General features: G+C 55.3%; 1 protein-coding gene across 9 annotated transcripts in view; it reads right to left on the bottom strand.

The window, feature by feature from the left end:
• The window catches only part of ZNF710 (zinc finger protein 710), a 62,941-nt gene that overhangs the window by 19,456 nt on the left and 24,641 nt on the right, over positions 1-18,844 (bottom strand). The window contains exon 1 of one of the 9 annotated variants that reach the window (XM_057494878.1): positions 7,352-7,470. The exons of the other annotated variants lie outside the window; for them this stretch is intronic. The gene's annotated coding sequence lies outside the window, so the exon portion shown is untranslated. Of the gene's footprint in view, positions 1-7,351; positions 7,471-18,844 lie in introns of those variants that run through there. 9 annotated transcript variants of the gene reach the window in all.

The following is an 18,844-nucleotide window of genomic DNA, read 5'->3' as shown; positions in this document are numbered from 1 at the left end:
TGGGCAGACACAGGTTTCTTCACATGCAGGAGGAAGGAGGGCTCTCCACCGCAGGGCAGTGGCTTCACTGGAGGCCCTGCACTCGGCATCTTTGCCTGTGGACCTCAAGGCTGGTTTTCAACCCTTCATCAGCCGTTGCAGAAGGAATGCTGGGGACTGCGGAAACTGAGGCCCTGAGGTCCCTACCCCATAACGGGGACTCACCTGGGGGCTTGTGATTCCTGGTGCATATCGGTCCATCCATGTCCTACACGGTGGCCACCCCACAAGTGCGGGCTCTCCCACCAGGGCGCTCACCCTCATGGTCCGGGGGCTGTGAGGGTGGGCACGGTGGGTGTGGGAGCGAGGGATTTCTGCCTTGCAGCTCACCTGCAGGAGGCACCTTGAACTCTCAAGAGTTGGGCCTCCTAGCCACCCCCTGACCTCAGAGGCTAAAACAGTCAGCCCGACATTCCACCCTGCTCAGAATGCCCCAGTCACTTCCATCTCTGCAGTCAAGTTCACACACATCCCCAAGGACCTATAAGAACTCGCATGACTGGTCTCTGCCTACTTGGCAACTTCAGAGCGTGTTTTGCTTGTCCCCTTACACCTTCTGGACCTGCAGCTTTTTTCATTTTCTTTAACAGCCCTTCCTGCATGCAGCCTTCTCACATGCTGTTCCCTGCACCTGCGATGCTCTTCCTCATCTTTCAGCTGTCAAGTCAGCGTCACTCCCTCCCAAAGCCTCCCCGACTCTCTCCTACCTCCCCAACCAGGTCTGGTCCCCTAAGTTCTAAGCAGTTTTTCTTCCTGGACTTTATCAAACATTTCAATGATATATAGCTATTTGCTTACTATCCGGCATCCCAGTTAGACCCCAGCCTCAACAAGGGCAGAGAAGCAGTCTGTGTGCCCAAGACCGCAGTCCTAGCACAGTGCACAGATGCAATGAATTCAAGGTGCCCTTTTGCAAAGACCCACATTCAAGGGCAAAGAAAAAAGAGGTCCCTTGCTGAGCCCTGGGTGGAAACCTCCCACCCTGCCCCCTTCCTTTCCCTCAGCTTCAGGACCAGTGCCAGTTCCCAGGGGAAAGGACAGTGGGCCTCATGTTCCCAGAAGGCTCCACGGCACCCCTCCAATTTGAGAAGCAAAATGCGCATCTGTCAGCCATACAGCTACACCAGCCTAGACCCAGAGATCATCAGCTTAACGTAAGGAAAAGCCAAACCTGGGCTCCCAAGCTCATGGGACGAAGATAAGCCTCCCCAATGAAGGAACAGCAGGAGCGCTGACTGGGCTTGTCAGACCCTGTGATGAGCACACGCATTTGTGGCCCCCCAGGCAGCCCTGTGGGGTAGGGAACACCGTTTCCCGTTTTACGGTCGTGTAAACTGAGGCTTGGAGTCCCCTGCAGGAAGAGTGGATCTGCCCAGGTCACCTCCCCACCCTGCCTGCTCTGGGTGGGGATGAGATTTCGGGGCCATCATCTTCCCCAGACCTGTTTCCCCACAGAGGAGCCTGGTGCAGCCTTGGGGGACCCTCAGGGCTGCCGTCCCCTGGCCCCGCCCGCCAGCCCCGCCCTCAGCCTCCCCTCCCGTTTCCGTGGCAACCCCCTCCTCCGCTCTGCCCTGGTCCTGCCTTCCCCTCTCCCCTTCCTCTTCCATCCGCAGCTACGGCCCAGCCCCCCGTCATGTGCCTCTGGTCCCTCCCTTTCACTCTTTCATCTCCTTCAATGTTCTCTTGTCATCTCAGGCGACATTTATCTTTCACTTAAAAAAAAAAAGGAAGAACAGGAAAAAAGCCCATTTCATCACCCCAGCTCCGCCAGCACAGACCCAGGCCTCCGGGCCACCTCCCAAGTCAACAGCCAGAGCCCAGAGGGGCGCCCCGGCCCGCCGCCAGCCAGGCTCTCCCCGAACCTCACCTGCGGAAGGGAGGGAGGAAACGCAGCTGGGGGGTGTCCAGGGGCCGAGGGCTCACGGGGGGGCCCGACAGGATGAGGCAAGGGCAGGACCTGGGCCTTGGGGTGAGGCAGACCCAGAATCCCTCATAACAGGGCTCCAGCAGGAACGGACGGCAGTTCGGGGAAGCCCCACTGCCCCTCCAGGCACCCCCTCGCCCTGTGAGGAGGAGACACGGCCTGGCCCCAGGCCATGGCACCCAGTGGGTGCCCAGTGCCCTCTCAGTCCAAACGGGATGCTGAGATTGGCCCATTCTTCCAAACACACTCCACCAGGATCTAATCGGCCCCAGAGAACAGCGAGGACCCGCTCTCTCCTACGCACGTCCGGGTCTCCGCCGTGTCAGGCAGAAGTCAGTGCTGGCAGCTCTTTCCAATTTCCTTTTCACTATTGTTTACTGAGCTTCTATTATGGACCAGACACATGATAGGGACACGGGCATTTCAACTTTCATCTTACAAATGGGCAACCTGAGGCTTGGAAAAGTGACTACTTGTCCAAGTTACACAACTAGTAAAAGGTAAAGGTGGGACTTGAGCCATTGCAATCATGTCACAGCTTTTTACTTCCCTTTTTCCAGTGTTCCCAGGAGAGGAGGGTCACCCCAACGCCTGGCCCTGCCAGCCTCCCCAACCCCTGCCTCCTACATGTCTGTGTTTAATCTGGAGTGATTAGAAACGGCAGGAGAAACAAAGGGATTTACCATAGAAAATAAAGCAAGCAGACTCCGGCTGCGGCCCCAGCATCTCAAAGTGAGAGAGAGAACAGGTGGGCTGGTGGAAAATGGTGTCAAATCCTCTGGAAGACAAAGGTCACGTGGAGCAGAAAGGGGCCCTGGACCTTCAGGAGCCCCGCAGGCTCGTGGTGCACTGCTGGGCCCCAGAGGAGGCCCCGGGTATTGTTCCTCTAAGCCCTGGGAGCCAAAGGCCCCTCAGAAAAGCTCCCGGCCTGCCCTGCCGGGCGCGGCGGGCAAGGCCTGTCCCAGGGCCCGGGCCTGCCGAGCCCACAGAGGAGCTGATGGTGTGACAGCTCTGCTTCTGCCTGGGAAGGCCGCTTAGCACCGAGGAACTCCAGGAGCAGGGCCTGGGGATGGAGAGCCGGGTTGTAGCAGATGGTGAGTGGGAACAGAGAAGGCCAGCACCTGGCTCTGTAGACAAACAGAGGGCACAGGAGCCTGGCTCCCAGGCTGGCAGGCCTGGCCTGCACCCCACCTCTGCCACTCATAAGCTGTGTGGCCCTAGGCCAGTTCCTCAGCCTCACTGGGACTGTTTCCTCATCTGAAAGATGGAGACAGTGAATGTATTTAGACATCCCCTCAGGTCAGGCTTGTACCTGATGAGATCACACAGACAGAGCATGGAACCCTGACATCAATACCCACTTTACAGAGGAGGGAACCGAGGCACAGAGGAGTTGAGGGACTTGCTGAAGTCACCAGACATACCAAATAATAGCTGGAGTTGGGGTTTCTTTCTTGGGTCTAACGTGGACGCTTGTGCCTTTAGGGTAAAGGAGGGAAGTCACGTGTGATAACAAGGCAGGGGTGCCGGAAGGACGGTTCTTGGGAGCCACGGCTCTTCTCCTTCATATCATCAGCCACTCCCGAGCCAGGCTGGTCCTGGCTGCTGGCGGGACACAGAGATCCCCACCCTCAGCCGCCTCACGATTTGGTCAGAAAGACAAGACTAATACCCACGCGGCAAGGGGCGAAGTACCAGACAGGAAATAAGCACTAAGTGTGCGGGGTACCACGGAAGGGGAAGCTTGCTTTTTTTTTCATTCTAAACTTAAGGGATCAGAAATGTTCTTCCATGCAAACCGGCCCTTGGGGAGGCAGCCAGACCCAGCCTGGGCTGCACTGTCCGCCAACCCCTCACGGGCCTCAGTCTCCTGGCCTGCGGTGTGGGACGGTGGTTCCTGCTTGGCAGAGCTGCAAGGAGTCTCACAGAGCTCATGACCCGGTGAGCAGGGCCCTGGCGCTCGAGCCCACAAAGGTGGGGCTGAGGGGCTGGGGGGCCGAGTGCTGGAGAAGCTGGCCAGGAAGGCCCACCCAGCAGAGGTGGTGAGAGAGGAGGAGGGTCCGCCCAGGCTGGAGAAGGGCCGCTGGGGGACAGAAGAGCAGGGGTGGGGAAGGTGCTGGGGGCGAGGATGGGCGGCACGTGTGGCCTGGCACACGGCGCTCTCCCTCCTTCCCAGCAGAGCCCCTGGCAGGGCTGCCTCCTGGAGCCGATGCCATAATCAACATTTATTTTGCAGTCACCCACACACCCAATTTGAGGATGGATTTGTGCCAGGAGAGAAGTAAAGAGTGCCTCTCTCATTCACGTAAGCCTCCATATATCTCCTGGAGGCAGGGACAGCTGGGGATACACTCGGGCTAATCGTGTACACATGCAGACGTCAGACACAGGCCACCCACACAGGCTATCGTCAGTGGCAAGCAGGACAGCATGCAAACCCATTCTTGGTCACCCGACAAATGACACTTTTGTACAGTGAGTTAAGGGACAGGACCCATGCACGCTTGAGGACCCCTGCCATCTAGCTGGGGTGGGGGAGGCCACAATGCAGTCGGGAGATAAGAGGTTCAGGGGAGAGACTGGGGCAGAGAAGGCAGGAGGGGGAGGCTGGAGCCTCGGTATGGGGGTGTCCCTGCCAGGCACTGTGGAGGGTGGTCTGTATATTACCAGGACCTAATGGGGAGAGGAAAGGGGGCCCCTCATCTGCAGGCTGCAGGAGGTGGGAGGACTGGAGGGCAGGTCCCCAGAGAAGGTACCCGAGGGGCCAGCACAGCCCGGAGTGGCTTTCCTCTCCTGTTTGGATCACCAGAGACGACATTCAGCACTTCAGACCTCAGCTGCCGAGTGGGGAGCTCCGGGCCACGGGTGTCCAGGTGCTAAAATTCATGCGTGTGGTTTGTGAGCTAAGGGTCAACATGATTTCAGCGGAGGTGACAGCAGGCAAATGCTTGGCTTTCACTAGAGGTGTCTGTGGTCCCAATGGAGGGCTTCCTCACCATTCTCACTGCTATGGGGACAGCTGTGGGCTCTGAGGCCCCGCAGGGAGTGCAGGGGGGCGCCCCTGGGCGGAGGGCAGCAGGAGACCCTGGAGTCAGCAGGCCACTTCCTGGCTGCATGGCCCTGGGCCAGTCGCTTCAACTCTCAGAGCCTCAGTTTCCTCGATTGTGAAATTGGGTCAACAGCTGCCTATACCACGGGACATCAGAGAAGATTAAATAATGGGAGTGGCAGTACTTGGCATGGGGGCTGGCACTTGATAAATGGTCATCTCTTGCTTTTACCACTGCAGTATATGTACGCACGCAACGTGACTCACCTGAGGCCCTGAAATATTTGGTATTCGTATTCTTATTATCACTACAAATACCTCTTAAAGATCCCATGAAGAGTCGTAAGAGCATGACACTTAGAAAAACAGCTGCTATTTTGAGGGAGAAAAAGTAAACAAATCAGGTGCAAGGGGAGAGAGGCTGGAAATGAAACTGGTCTCAGAGAAGGTTCTGGCTGAAAGTTCTTGGCCCGCAAAGGAGGCCCTGGGCTGCCTGCGGTTGGGGGCTCCTGACCCCAGTGCCTGTCGGGCCAGGAGGGTCCCCTGGGATCCTGGATCCAGAGAGGAGCCCTGGAGAGGTGGGAAGGCCTCTCCTGGTGGACCTGGTGTAGAGGCCCTTGCCACAGACGCTGGAATTTCACAACTCATCAAGGCGGTGCAGAAGACCAAATTCCTAAATGAATTACAGACCTGACTCCACTCACCAGACTGCAGTCTGGGATCACTGGGCACTGCCTGTCTCTGACCAGCTCGATGACCCGCCTCCAGCACACAGCCTCCATGGGTCACAGTGTGACAGGGAGACTCTGAGAATGAGGCGAATGAGACCCCCCACACTGGTCCCAACTCCTAGACACTGACATGCCCAGGAAGTTTCTTGTGTGAAAACCATGGACGCTCACATGTGAAGGGGCCAAGAGCAAGGGTCCCCTTCCTCCCTGCGCTGTGCAGGGACTGGCGGGGCAGTGTACCGGCCGAAGAGCACGTGGGGCTGCCTCCAGCAGGCGTGGTGGAGTCTTTCCCCCAAAACGCCCCAGGATCTGGGTGCCAAAGTGCAGGATGAAACACAAGCTCTTCTAGGACTCAGAAAGGCAGGAGAACGAACAAGGCCACTCATGAGGGCACAGCCCCCTTCAGTTTACAAAGCCCATCCCAGGGACGCTGCCACTGGACCCTCTCTGTTGGGTTCTGAGCTGGCCTCGCAGGGGTGGCACCCATGTGGGCAGTGCTCTTATTCCCGTTTGACAGGCAAAATCCTGATGTTGGTGGATTGGATGGCTGTCCCAGGAGCTCCAGCACCAGCCTGTGCCCACATCAGGTGCAATATCATTACCTGACTTAATACTGGCCACTCGCTGTATGGCTGGTACTAGTGGCATCACACCCGTTCTACAAATAAGGAAATTAAGGCACAGAAAAGCCTTTAGAGCAGGGCCCCTGGTGCCTGCTGCCACGTGCAGGACAGCATTTAGAAATTTTTATAGCAATTTGACATCACTGTGACTTGCAGGCAGGGTTGATAAGGTATCGGTCTGTGAGGACCAGAAATCATAATAAATTAAGACATCAGTTGAGAAGCACTAGTTCAGAGCAGAGCCTTTGGAGTCTCAAGGCCTGAGTTCAAATCCCTCCTCTGCACTCAGGTGGGGGTGTGCACCACTGAGGACACCTGCCTCAGGAGCTAAAATGTGCCAAGTGCTTGCAGCAGAGCCCGGCCCTGCCTGTTTGCTACTGTCAGCAGCACTCGGTACCTTGCCTGGGGCCACACTGCTGGTTACTGGAGGGGCCTGTTCCCTGATGCCTGTCACTGGAGGGGACTGACCACCAGGTCCTCTGCCACTCTGGAACTGGAGGCGTGTCTGCCCCTGAACCTGTTCACAAATTCAGACCCTCATCCCCCTGCCAGGACCTGCTCCCTTTCATCTCCAGGCTGTGGCGCCTTAATGGAGCATAAGGAGATGTTCTTGCCCAAACTGGAAAAACCTGACGGGCAGCCAGACCTGCCCTGGCAGGCACCAGGGCTCCCAGCAGGTGTCCCGAGAGGCAGGCAGGGCTGGGAAGAGCAGTGGTGGCATTCCCTACCTGGCCATCTTGGATCCCTCCTGCAGGGATGGCACCTGCTCCCGGGCATCTCCATCCCTTCCCTGGACCGATCCCCGATGTCCTCAGAGAGCCACACTGTTACCCACAGCTCACTGTGACCCAGTCACCCGGACCCAGAGGGAAGACACAGCCTCTTCCCAGCCTTTCGGAACCCCAGGCCCTCCTCCTCTGAAGCATGTGTCATCCATGAACTTGGACACAGTAGGTACTTGACACATGTCTGCTAAATAAACTACCTTTGGGGGCTTCAGCTCCACCTCCCCGAGGTGCGTCCTCCACCTGAGCTCCAGTCACCACCAATCGGCTGCTCACTTGTCTTGCTGTACAGCTTGGTCCCCGCCCGCTCCTGCTTGTGTTCCGTCCTGACTCGTTCCTTCCTCCAGAGCCCCAGCCTTCCTTGAGGAGGACACCACCCCTTCCTGCCATGCCCTGTTCCCTGGGGGCTCAGGGGATGGGGTCCTTCTTTGCACGGGGCTTTCTAATTTACATAGCACTTGGCTGTGCCCTGTGCTGTAACCATCCCACACCTGCTAAAGACAGATGCAATTCACACTTCAACGAACACTTAGGAATTGCCTACAAGGTCCAGCTGTGCTGGGTGTGGCGGAGGAAGGAGATACACGGCTTGACCTTGGAAGGCTCTCACCAGCCAGACCTCCAGGCCTGGTGGCTCGTGCCAGCGAACTCTGGCCTGGACCCCTTGCTCCACGTCACCCAAAGCCCCCAGTGTCCCCCCAGGTGTCCTAGGCCTTCCTGGGGCTCCTGGAGGTGCAGAGCCGGCCCTTTCCCCTGTGCTCTGAGGAGGTGCAAAGGGGCTTCCAGACCTGCAGCCTGAGACCCACCCTCTGCAGGGAAGACACGGCCCCCATGCCTCAGGCCCAGTCTCTGCATCATGCCTGCAGGGCCCCATTTCTTGCCTTCTCTCCACCCCAACAGGGAGTCAGTTCCCACATCGTCCTGGAACCCCGCTCTCTGTCCCCTCCACTGAAGCTAACTGTCCTCTCGAAGGTCACAGGTAGGCCCTTCCAAACAGAGGCTTAGATTCGGGGCTCCCCCTGAGCCGGAAGCAGATCTGCTGCCCTCCCCGGCTCTAAGCCACTCACTGCTGCCCTCCATTCCTGCTCCCTTGGCCTCCTTCACCCAGTGGCCTCCGCTCAGGCCTTGGCCTCTGCCTTCTTGTCCTAGGGGGCTCCCTCGGAGAAGTCCTCCTCCCATGGCCTCGACTCCCACCTCTGCTGATGTCACCAGACCTACACTTCTGTCCCAGCCCTGCAACGATTCCTACACGTCAAACCTTCTATCAGTCATCACCGGTCTAAACTCCAAGGACTGCTGGCCATCCACCCCTCCTGGCCTCCCTTCCACTGTTGCAGTTTTCCAGTCTCCTCTCAAGGACCCTGGGTCCATCTGATACTGTGCCCCTCGCCCTGGCGGACGGGGACATGCTCGCGACTGTGGTGCTGTGTGTGAACCTGACCTTCTTCCTTGCACCCCACCTCCATACGTGTTCCCACACTTCCACCTGCCAGGAAGGCCAGGCTCTCACAGAGGAGGGAGGTTTGGGGGATCTGTGTCCACCTCTGATCTTCACCCTCACATCAAGGTCCACCCTGGGGCCAGGCAGAAAGGCAGAACGTCCCCGGGGCCATGTCTGATGCCTGCAGGCCTTTAGTCAACCGCCCTTGGTGACCAGGGCAGGATTTCTCAACAAGAGCTGCCTGACCTGGGGTGCACGGCTCCCTCTCGTCTGGCGGAGACCCTTCCCCAACACCCTTCCCTCTCAAAGTGGGAGCCTGGAGAAACAGCATCCACACTGATTTTTAACACATTCAGAGCAACGGAGAAAAATGAAAACATGCACATTCTCCCCGCTCAAATAAACCGACTTCTCCACCGGTCCCATCCCGTGGATATAGAAGCACTATTCAAAAACAAAAAGAAAAAAGGAAAAAAAGAAAAAAAAGGAACTGAATAGAAAAGCAAAAGGGGAAAAAGAGAGGGAGCAGAGAGTGATCCCCCCGAGGGAGACGGAAAGGCAGGCAGAGAAGGGAGGAGAGCAGAGACACAAAGGAAGAGAAAGAGGGGAGCTTTGAAAGGGAGAATGTTCCAGCGCGGATGCAGCGTGGCAGAGAGGAGCGCTTGAAAGGAGCGGGCGAGGCAGTGACCCTCCTTCACAGGAGGCGCCCGTCAGTGACGAGACAGACCCTTTCTTCTCTCCTTCTCTCCTTTCTGGGGAGAAAGGGAAGGAGGGGGAGGCTGAGAACTGCAAGTTAATTCCTAAAAATACAAAGAAATAAATGCATTTCCACTGGAGGAGCATCAAAGAGCTGCTTTAAAGGCTTCCCCTAAAACTCAGTACCCCTTTCGGGGTGCAGGGGCAAGGCCGGCGGCCATCAGCTTCCTTTCAGGGCCGGTGGGCCCTGGCCAGAGCTTCCTCCCATTCAGCTGGGGCCGCAGGTGACCCCGTGCGCGGCCCTCCCGGCGCGGCCCCGGCTGGCAGCCAGGTAGGAGGGAGCGCAGTGGCGGGGCCCCCCGAGGAAGGCAGCCCAGAGGCCAGCGCGGGCTGCGTCCACTCAGTTTCCAGTACCTGAGTATGGGTGACGCTCTAATGGGCCTGGGACGGGGTGTCCTCCCCAGGGACTGCTCCAAGGAAGCCTGGCTGCCTGCTCAGGCCGGGCCCCCATTCCAGGAGGCTGAGAGAGTGAGTGAGTCCTTTCAATGGCTGACAACTGGTGGGTCAGTGTCCTTACAAGGGAGGGAACTCTGTGGACACTGAGGTTTGTCGTCACGTCACAGATCACCACTTTTCTGAGTTAGCCAAGACCCCAAGGCGGCACAATATACAGGTCTCTGGGGAACCCCGCAGGCCTGGATTCTGGACTGCTGTCCTTTCCTCCTTCCCGCAGTCAGACGTTAGTCACGGCCGGGCCCGGCGCTAGGCTCCTGGGAAAAGCTGTGTACTGCCCGTGTGCGGCCCTCAGCCTAGTGACTGAATGTCTCTGGCATGTCCCTCGGAGACCACAGGTGAATGTCCCTGGTTCCCCCCTTCTTTGTCTTTCTTTTGCTCTTCCTCTCTTTCGGTACTCAGTGAGTCACAATGAAGCCTGAAATGGGGTCACCTTAATGCAGAGGTTTCTTTTTCCTTCTGATCATCTAAAAGCTGGATAATGAGAAATGCCTGGGAACAGAGAAGCTGACGGAGGAAGACTGATTGGTTTATTGATTGATTGACTGAGCAAGTCTCAACCTTACTCGTCTATTGAGCAATCTGTCCTTGCGAGCTCAGTGGCGGGGGTTGGGATCATAAAATGACAAGGACCAATCTGAGGCTTTGAGACACTCGAGGCCAAACTGGGTGGGGTGGGGTGGGGTGCACCTCAGATCTGGGAAAGAATACCCTGCCTTTGCTGACTTCATTTGGGAAAAGCTGTTGTTATTGGAAGAGGCCCGGAAGGGCCTCCAAACTCCAACAGGGAAGCCAAGAAAAGAGGCACTTGGAATATGCAAGGGAGTGCAGGTTGGAAATTTCATCCAACTACCTAGAGCATATCATCATTCCTGTCAATCCTGCAACTGCAAATTCCAATGATATTTATTGAGCACCTCCTATGTGGCAGCCAGTTGCTGTGCACCCCTAGGGAGAGAGTAGGAAACGAGACCCCCAGCCTTGCCTGCAAAAACTTGCAGGGGAGGGGCAGCAGGCAAGAAAACAGGAGAGTACAAGAACTGGGACTGTGGGGGCCTGAGGACGTGGGGGTCAGGGAAGCTTTTTCAGAGGAGGTGGCATGCAATTATTTTAATGCATAAAAATGAACTAAATTTTCATTTGTTCTGAAAAAGCTTTAAAGAATTTCACTGGTGAGACTACCCCAGTGTCTAGGGAGGAAAAATAGAATTGATAATGAACTAACAGAGATTGGATCTTTGGGTGTATTGGCAAGAATCAGAATCAGATGCAGGGAAAACTAAGCCACTGAGAATAATGAACTCAGTGTTAGGCTCGGGGGTGAACAGCATTTACACTGCAGATTTAATCCCAAATTGAGATAGAGCGATATTAACAGGGAAAGCAAGGATATGGAAGCAACAGATAATGTCCAAAATTGCTAAATCAAGAAGCAAATCAAGGATAAATATGTCCTTTCAAATTGCAGATGTGAATAACAGCAAGGAAAAAGTAAAAGAATCGAAAACAGTTCTGGGTCTGGAAGGCTGGAGTCTCCAGGGAGGTGGGTGGGGCCTGCTGCTTTATCATCGTCCTTCTTTGTTTGATATTTTTAAAAAGATGCATATGGATTATTTTGATAAAAAAATGAAATGAAAAGCAAATAGGCAAAAAGGACTGGCAAAAAAAGTTACTGTTAAGTTAAATTGTGATTGCTCTCGAGTCCTTGCAGTACTTGGCTGAGAAACGGAAAGGACACGACGCTTATGGGCTTAAGAGAAGAGAAATTTCTTTGAGAAAGAACAGAATTCAGTGGGCTCCTGTCCAAGTGACACAATCAAGAGGAACAGAATGGAGAGAAAGTTCCTTGGGGGAAGAAGCCTGCAGAATATTGGCATGAGGCTTTAACAAGATCGGAAGCGCCAGGGACCCCTCCCTGGGAGACAAGGGAACCCCAGGTGGGTATCAGCACCGCCTGTTTAGGTGAGGGCAGCATGATCTCTGTGCAGGGAGGGTGGAGCACGCCAGTCTGAGCCCTGGGGCCCATCGTTACGCCCCAGCCCGAGCTTAGGCATCCCGGCCACTGGTCGTTCTCACCAGCCACTTCTGTATGTCCTGGTCTTTTCTAGGCCTTTTGAACTTGAAACACGTAACAGCAATACCCCACTTGTCCAGCGGTCTTTTCCCTGGCAACCTCAAATTCGCCCAAGAATAGAGAACTGCGGACTCTACCAAGGAGCTCAGACGGCCCAGCAGCAAATGTGATGGGGGTGCCTCTACGGGGAGCCTTCGGCGTCACAGTCACTTCCCACCAAGGGATGGAACCCCTCACTCGCGGCCTTCTGACCATCTGGCTTCCCAGCCCACAGCAGACGCAAGCAGTATGTCAGGAGGACCAGGGAGGCGGCAGGGGGGCCACGGCTGGAGGCTGTGACAGCTGATGGCGAGGGCGCAGCATGAAAACTACTAGACGGCAGCCTGGGGCCATGCAGGGTAGGGCGAGCAACTCCAACACCTAAACTCGGACCACGGCTCAGTCATCAAGAAAGGTCACATCGTATTTGAGGACATTCAGTATTCTCAGTCCAGCACTCAGGAGCGCAGGTGCTGGGTCCAGAGCTGAGGTTTGGTGACACCACCTCGTAGCTCACCCAGTCCTGGGGCAAGCGCAGCAAAGGCATCAGCTCTGCCCGGTCTCCTGGGGGGCGGGGGGCGTCACCATAGGGCAGAAGGTGCAGGAACCCTGAGGTGGGTCAGAGGGGCTGGGCTCTGGTCCAGTTCTGCCTAAGGCGTGGACCTGGACACAGACTCAGCCTCTCAGACTCTGATCCACTCTATGAAGAGAACCCCTGCCCAACCAGGCAGGCCTGCTGTGGATCACGTGAAATAATCATAGGCAGCTGAAACATTTTATAAAGATAATGCAATGTTACTAAAGCCATCTCTTTTTCTGGGTGGCTGGACAGGACATTCCATGACTCACGCAGGGGTAGAGGACACAGGAGATACCCTCAACTGTACCCTCTGCCTTAGGTCTTTTATAGACACAATGTAGCAATTATCAGGCCAGTTTCAAAACCATGCAAACTTAACCTGACCAGACTCAATCAGACATTCTACAAGACAGCTGGCCAGCCTAGACTCTTTCTAGACACACAAAGCTGGGGGACTTTTCTAGATTAAAAGAAGCTAAAGAAACATAATAACCACATGCAATGCATGAGCCTTTTTGAATCAGGAAAAGAGCCTAAAAACCATTTTTGGAGGACAATTGGGATTGCATGAGTAGGACTGTATACTAGGTATTATTGAATAATGTAATTTCTTAGGAATGATGATAGCGTTGCAGTAACCCAGGGAAAAGTCCTTGCTCCTAAAATACCTGCCCAAGTGTTTAGGGGTGAGGCATCATGCTGCCTGTAACTGACTTTCAAACGATTCAGCAAAACCAACTGAAAGAGGGCAAGGTAAAGCAAATGTGGCAAAACGAACATTCAACCAGTGAATCTACATGAAGGTTCTTAGCTTTTCTATTAGGCTTCACATTTTCAAAATAAAAAGTTGCCAGGAAACAAGAGCACGCAGGTGAGTTGTGACTTGTTCCCTGCATTTGCTGGGTCCATCTTTGGTTCGTTACTCAACCCGCCCAACCCAGGAAGTGATGTGCTCGTGATGCACGGATGGACTGCTGCCGTGCTTCCCAGTCTGCATGGCACACAGAAAATGACATTGGACCTTACACTGGGGAACACAGGCAAGGCTGTTCAAAACCAGCCATGGCCACTGGCTGCTCTGGCCCTGCCCAGCCCCACTGCCCGAGGGCTGAGGGCCAGTCAGTACCTGGGTAGAGCTCAGCCCTGCCCCCCCGCATCTTCAAGCACAGATCCTGGTATGCCACACTTGAAGGTCAGGGAACAGGGTCTAGAGAGTGAGGATCCAGAGGCTGAAGATGCTCTAACAGCCAGAATCACGGGCAGCTGCTGGAGATCACGTCAGCTACAACGTTCCAGGGCAGCCTTTGTTCATCCTAGCCAGCGGGGGTGAAAGCCCCAAACGCCGGGCTCTGCTGCCTGTAGTTAATTACTGGTACTCACTGGTGATCAGGCCTCAGTTCCCACTCTGCTGGTCCCTTCCGGCTCTCCAGAGACCCCATCTCTGCTTAGCGCTCCCTTAGTTCATTCTGGCCAGAGGCTTGGGGCTGATGGCGCAAGGCAGCCGTCAACAGAGAAAAGTCCCGGTATGTTCCTGCTGTGGGTGAGGCCAGACACCTTCCTAAGGAGCTCACATGGGATTCCCAGACACGTGGCCCTCGGGGAGCCGACGCAAACACCAGGAGGGGCTCACCCTGAGACTCTTGTAATTTTTAAAAGCCCGTTGGGTGATTCAAATGTGCAGCAGGGTTGAGTACCACCTCCTAAGGTAAGGGACCGAGTCAGAGCTGAGCGGGCCAGGCCTGCTGCCCAAAGCCCTCTCCCCACAGCCAGTCCCAGTTTCTGCTTCCCGCCGGTGCTCTGAGCCACCCCTTCCTTGTACCGTTCCTCTCCTCTCCACCTTCCCAGACCTCCTGCATTCTTCCAGGCGTGGCTTGTGTCACTGCGGCAACCCGAGGCTGCCTGCCTCTCCAGGACAGGCCCTTGGAGGTCACCCGAGGGTCTGGATGCCGTTTTCAGGCATCAGAAAGCCAGAGGAGGGTTTTAGACCAGGAAGTCTAGTAACCAGGTGGCTGTTCTGAAAACCCTCTGGTTACTGTGCGGAGAGGGTGTGGAGGGCCGGGCCAGGCCATGGCCCCCGGGCTTACCTGCTGCACCTTCACGTGCCCCGCCCCCAGCCCTAGGCCTCTGGGACCCAGGTGGCCACCAGAGCCCAGGCGGGACCACCAGGAAGCACATGCGGGCGTTCTTTGCACTGGGGCGGGAGGGCCGACAGCTGAGTGGGGGAGGACACTGCGAGGGCCGAATGCTAACAATGAGCATTCACTGCAGGCTCCCAGGGGGCAGAGACCATCTGGACCAGCCAGGGGCCACGGGAGGGACGGCCGTGGTCCGGGAAGGTGCTCGCCCGAGCCCCTTCAGGGAGGCCTTGGAAATGCGAGGGGCACGCTGGCCAGAGGCCCTCAGAGGGGCATCACGGTCAAACGGGCGCCCGACGAGCGGGTGGGAGACATGGGAGGGGGCAAAAGCGATGGGAAGGGGCAGAGAGAAGCGGAAGCGGGGTCTGGGGGAGGGCGGCAGGGGCGCAGGGGAGGAAGGCATGGAGGAGCCGTGGAGGGTCGGAGGGTCTCCGAGTTTTCCGAGGTTACAAAGGGGGAAACGGGGCAGAGAAGAAAAAGCTGGCGCGGAGGTCACTCCAACCCTCGAGAAAAGCTGCTCGCAGGGCAGGGTGGGCGGAGGGCGGATTGGCACCTGCAGCCAGTGGGCATGTAGAGTCCGTGTCACCAAAGAGAAGCCTGGTGTTGGCACCCCAATGCGTCAGGCCCTTGCAGGCAGGGCTGCCCCGCGCGGGCCCCATGCAGGTTCCATCAGCTTGGCCGCTGCCATCTTGGATTCCAACTCATTTTCTTTCATGGGCCACGTTTTCCTTTTGCACCAGGCCCCTTAAATGATGCAGCCGGTCCTCGCTGACCTTTTTAGAGGGCATTTTTGCTAGGAAGGCAGTGGGCCAGCTCCAGCTGCTGCTCCTATTTGCTAACCAAATACGCATCCGGGCGTTGTTGACTCAGCCACCAGGTATTAGCAAAAACAGGGTTTCCCACCCCGGCAAAGAGCCAGGTGGACTCGGGCGAACTGTGTGAGGAGCTGTGCGGCTCTGCCATGCACTAGGCCGTGTGGGCCTGACCTGTCCCTGTGTGCAAGAAGCATGGGTTGTGCTGAGGCTGGAAAGCCAGGCTGATAATGCACCCCATCCAGGGAGACCGCCTGCTGCACTAACTGGGGCTGAGGGAGGCCTCAGGGGCTACATCCTGGAGCAGCTGGGCTCCCCTGTGTGGAGTGAAGATGCCAGTTCTGTGGGAACCCAGGGGTCGAAGCAGGAAGCTTCAGCTCATCACTGACACCCTGCAGTCAGGGAGCCCAAACCCATGGCTTTGTGTTGTGGCCCTCACACCATTCAAAGGACCACCATGTGGTCGCTGACTCTCAAAATAAAGTGGCCAGGTGGGTCCTCCAAACACCAAGACCATAGGCCTGCACACTCCCCCCAAGCAGTGCTCCCCTTCTCTGCGTCAGGGTGCAGGTCAGGGATACCCGAATCCCAACACTACACTGACCTCTCCCTCCTGCCAGGGCCCCTTCCACCTGCTGTTGGGGTCTGCAGCCCTGGTATCTGCTCCTTCCTGGAGCCCCCACCATCTGGCCTCCTTCTCTGACGGGGCAGAGGACCCCGGCAGCAGCATTTCCAAGGGCTTAAGTTTAGGTGATCAAAACTGCTTTGGCCCCACCTGGGGAGTGACATGGAGGAGCCAAGTCCTCATGGCGCCAGGTGAGGTGCACAAAGGAAACGCACCTGCAGGCCAAACCCGAGGCGGCTGGAACCTGGGCACCCCACCCATGGCCAGAACAAACCCAGGCCTGGGAGGGTATCTTGGGCTTAAAGGTAGCAGGAGGGCGAGCAGTCCTCTTAGGAAGGTGCAGGAGAATGAGCCAGTGAGGCAGGAGGCCGGGCCTCCCTCACTGCTAGGGAGGCCCTCCAGGAACTGAATTAATCAGCAGGAAACTGAGGGCTGTTTCCTGACAACTCCACCACCATCACCACCATCACCACCACCATGGGCGCAACACACACACACACACACACACACACACACACGAGCTCGGAAACAGGAAGGGCAGCCGGCAACTTCCTGCAGACCCACAATGCAATCCACTTTTTCAAATTACAGAGACAAAACAACACAAAGAACCCTCCCTTCTCCAAGAGCAGACGGTGAGCCCTTGGGGTGTATTGTCTCATTTCTAGCTTGACTGAAATCCTTCCAGGAGGTACGTCATTCCCGTTTCCTAAACTCGGAGGTGAGGAGGAGGAAAGGTGGTGGATCAAAGATGCCAACTGGTCGCACCCGAGTCTCCACGGCCAGGCCCGGCTGCGCTCCAAAGGCCATCTCTTTAACCAACTCACTCCACCCTGGACGAACCAATCCCTCCCACAAGCCCCATGAGCAGGGTTTAAATGAATCCTACGGGACAAGTGGAAGGGCTCAAAATAGAGGGGTCAGCTGGAGTGCATAACCCCCTTCTGCATAAACTGGCCTCTTGGGATTTGGAGGGGTGGGGCGTATTTCTTTCCACCTCTTCCCCAACTTTTCTCGTACTTTCTAGCTCTTAAACTTAAGAGCATACCTCCCACTGCAAAGGCTCACCACATTTAACATGCCCAGTGCTTCTCAGTCTGCAGTGGATGATGAGTTTTATTTGAATCCCTTGAAGGACTAACCTTACAGGCAGCTCCTGGTCCTACGACCTGCCACACTAGGTCGATACAACCACACTGGTCCACACCCTGTTCAAGGTGCAGCTGCAGAGCATCCACTTGGATGTTGTCATGGCAACGTCAAACTATTAACGTTTCCAAACCTCATTCTCAATTTCTCTCGACTGACTAACACGGTGCACAACAGCATTAGTCCATGACCTGTCCTTCTGTGTGGCACTGGCCTAAGTATGTATGACAGTGTTTATAAATTTAAGAATTTTAAGTCCAGATGTATATCTTTCCTCTTAGATGAAACTTCTATGCACAGGTAAGAGAGCCTCAAGTTTACCCTATTCTTAATATTTCAAACATGCATTTTTGATGGCCACTTTTTGGGTTATTTAATTTTCTATGGTTATCTTGCCTGTGTCTTTTCTCTCTTAAAAACAGAAAATAATACATTTAAGTTTCTTAAGTGTTCTTGGAATTGACATTCAACTACACGTGGCCTGCTGAGCTCCACAGAGCTGAGGTCTGAAGAGAATATTCTGTCAATGACAAATTCCCAAGAGCTCAGTACAGAGCACAAAATTTGCAACACTTCACCACATTCATAACCAAGTTCATAGCTCTGCTGGGTCTTTCCAGATGGGCTTTGGTTTATAGCAGCCTGAGCCATTTGTAGGTTTAATGGCGGAAGAAAAAGGCCACTCTGACAGTTCATGGTTGGCCCATGTTGGCCTGAACAAGACTAGAACCACTGGAAGGTATTTTAAGATGCAGACCTATGAGTCCTACCCAGACCCAGTGGATTTGGGGTTGGACAGAGGTAAATGCATTTTGACGAGCTTCCCAAGAGGGAATAACAAATGACGTGGCCACTGAAGATGCCTCTCACTGCATAAGAACCAGGAGAGATGAAGTGTGACCTGTGGCTCCCAAGATTTGGTCTTGGGGAAGTAAAACAAGCCCAACAAACAAAACCAGCTGGCTTTATTCTCCTGGGACAAGTGCTGGGGAAAGCCCTGGCACAGAGGCTCCTGGAGAAGAGATACAGTTAGTTTGTTGAAGGTGGCTTCTCATTCTCCACTCAGTTGGGCCTGGCACACAGTAAACACTCAACTAATGTCAGCTGTTGTTTATAGACAAGGACATTGAAGCTCAGAAGGCTTGTGCTTTGCTGAGTCAGGTTCTTGGCAAAACCAAGACAGGCCCTGGAACTCAAGCCTCTTTGCTCTGTGCCTCAGTTTCCTTACATACAAAATGGAGATAATAGTTGTTGTGCAAATTAAATGAGGGAATGGTTTTGTAAATGCATTAGCTTGGCCTCTAGGAAGCACTCAATAAATAACTGTCCATATTATCTTTATGATCAATTTTGAAAGTCCCAGAATGACATAACATCTGTTTCCGTTTGAGCCAGAGTTTGTTTATTCTATGTGGACATTAGCATAAATGCCCTGGTGATGCTGAACAGCCAGAGTGGCTCCTACACCTTAGTGGGACTTTCTGGTTGGACCAGAAGAGCTTACCCTGCAATTACACCGCCCCACGACACACACCTGGCCTGCGCTTGCTCCTCAAGAGACCAGCTGGCGGAAGCTCTCTGCAAACACGTCCCTGGGCCAAGCCCCTCTGAGAGGTTTCCCAGCAGGCA

The sequence above is a fragment of the Manis pentadactyla genome, chromosome 18 (assembly GCF_030020395.1).
Source record: "Manis pentadactyla isolate mManPen7 chromosome 18, mManPen7.hap1, whole genome shotgun sequence".
Classification (NCBI taxonomy): Eukaryota; Metazoa; Chordata; class Mammalia; order Pholidota; family Manidae; genus Manis; species Manis pentadactyla.
Note: the sequence above shows the minus strand (reverse complement) of the source record. Positions and strands in the feature narration are given on the sequence as shown.